Here is a 2,742-nt window from a genome sequence, read left to right on the forward strand (position 1 = left end):
GTGGGAAGAGCATAACAAATGTGACTCGAGGTCCCTTGTCTACCACGATCTGAAAATCTATCTAGAAATTGGTCCTATATGATCCTTGCACAATCTGTACAAATATCAAATCATTATGTCACACACCTGAAACTAGTATGTTATATGTCAATTATATCTCAATAAATAAATGAAATTAAAAACTGGGTATACGGGACGCCTGGGTGGCTCAGTCGGTTAAGTGTCTGCCTTCGGCTCAGGTCATGATCCCAGGGTCCTGGGATCGAGTCCCGCAAGGAGCCCGCTTCTCCCTCTGCCTGCCTCTGTCTCTCTCTCTCTGATAAATAAATAAAAATCTTAAAAAAAAAAAAACTGGGTATATACACAAACAACGCAGCATCAGCACAAGGCAGTATGATACCACCACCTACCCAGGGGACACAAGGCCACTGAGATAAAAGAAGAAGCAACACGGGCGCCTGGGCGGCTCAGTCAGTCAAGCATCTGACTCTTTTTTTTTTTTTTAAGATTTTATTTATTTATTTGAGAGACAGAGAGAATGAGAGAGAAAGAGCACATGAGATGGGGGGAGGGTCAGAGGGAGAAGCAGACTACCTGCTGAGCAGGGAGCCCGATGCGGGACTCGATCCCGGGACTCCAGGATCATGACCTGAGCCGAAAGCAGTCGCCTAACCAACTGAGCCACCCAGGCACCCGCATCTGACTCTTGATTTCAGATCAAGTCATGATCTCAGGGTCATGAAATCGAGCCCTGCATCATGCTGCTCGCTGGGCATGGAGCCTGCTTAAGATTCTCTCTCTCTCTGCCCCTCCTCCTTCAAACACCCCCCCGACAAGCTCTCTCACTCTCTTTAAAAAAAAAAAAAACCATAAACAAGAGAGACCCTCCCAGACTCCATTCTATGCCGAATGCTGATAGAGTTTATTCACACTAAATGCAAAACAGAAGGGAGGCAGACCGCCTGGCAAAAGCAGCAAGAAGCAACTGATAAAGCAGGAGAGAAGTGAAAATCATAAAATGGATAAAGAACCCAAGAAATGAGCAGTTCGGGGCCACTTGGTGTGAGACATATAATATCCAGATAGTAGCTGATGTTTCTATTAATGACCCTGAGTAATGAGAATGATGATCAAATTGTGCTCTGTGTATACTGTTTAAGAGAGATGCATATTAGTGATCCTTTTCTTGGGTCCATTTGGATGGAAATATTTAAAGTGGCCAAAATATATATATTTTTTTTAATTTTGGTGCGAAAGAAGTAAGTTACATCCTGTAACTCATTCTGTCCTTTGGCACCACAGCCAGTCAGGACTGGGAGCTCCTGGTGGACAGAAAGATTCTGTCGGGCCCTCTCAGCTCAGGGCGCAACACTGGTAAGCACTCAACAAAAGATGACGGACCTTCACAGGGGTGCTGGTGCCCACGTGTGCCATGCTTGCACAGCCAAGAAGGCAGAGGGAACTGGGGAGCCTGGGCTCCCTCCAAAACCAGTCCTGGGGAGTCCAGGACCTCACTTTCCCAGCTCCCAGGAGGCCAAGCTTAGAGTCAAATTGTCACGAAGGGGGTCTTTGCTATATCCCACAGGGGTCACCACCTCCAGACTTCTCTGGAGGGAGTCCTAACCTAAGTCGTCAGCAGATAAGACAGCACGTGTCTCTATCTCCCTTTGCCCGCTCCTAAATGACTCTAGTCAACCACTGCCTGCAAAGGTGATAGGAACAAAGCCAAACAACCAAGCAGAAAGGGGAGGGTCCATCAACATCACCATAGTGAGGCCCTATCAAGGATCCCAGAAGTCTCTGTAAGACCAACAACTCACAGGTGATGAGCCAGGGCAAGAAACAAAGTAAGACACCAGAGGGACCAACCTACGGAACCCATGCCGTGTCTGGCAGGTGACAACTTCTGCCTACTTTCTTTCCGTGTGAACGAAACTGTGCCCTCCCCTCTCTCAACTACATGCAGGTACCTGCCACGTGCAGAGCATCTACTCGCTTGTTAATTTCCTATCATTCATGTCGTACGCAGATACCTCCACGTCAGCATGTCGGGACCAAAAATGTCCATGGGGTTTGTAACTTACCTCATATGGGGGGCAAGGAATGGATTTTCATAGAGCCCTTGCTATCATACAGAGAATTTGTGGAGTCTCATCTCATTTAACCTCATAACAGCCCTCTGAGGTAGATATGATGTCCATTTTACACCCAAGAAAACAGAGGCTCAGAGAGGTTAAGCAACTTGCTCAGAGTTGCACAGCGAGGAAGCCTCAAAGCAGGGGTTCTGACCCCGAATCTCAGGTACCCTCAACAATGTCTTCTCGGCAAAAGAGCAGAGCGAAACCCCTTGGGTCACACGTCTAGAGACAAGGAAGACCCCTCTCGGGTGCCTGGGTGGTTCAGGTGGTTAAGCGACTGCCTTCGGCTCAGGTCATGATCCTGGAGTCCCGGGATCGAGTCCCACACCGGGCTCCCTGCTCGGTGAGGAGCCTGCTTCTCCCTCTAACCCTCCCCCCTCTCATGTACTCTCTCTCTCTCATTCTCACTCTCTCAAAATAAATAAATAAATCTTAAAAAAAAAAAAAAGGAAGACCCCTCTCACTTCACATAAGAATGTTCCTCCTTTCTGGCCTAAGCTCGTCTGGCATTTCAGGGGCTGACTTTCATGATAAATGGGCTCAGGGCACACACGAGATGTAATATGTCTTGATTTAGTGAAGCGCTTGATAGGTCGTCTGATGA

The sequence above is a fragment of the Eumetopias jubatus genome, unplaced genomic scaffold (assembly GCF_037043125.1).
Source record: "Eumetopias jubatus isolate StellerSeaLion01/CBP00866 unplaced genomic scaffold, mEumJub1_p1.0 scaffold_13, whole genome shotgun sequence".
Taxonomy (NCBI): Eukaryota; Metazoa; Chordata; class Mammalia; order Carnivora; family Otariidae; genus Eumetopias; species Eumetopias jubatus.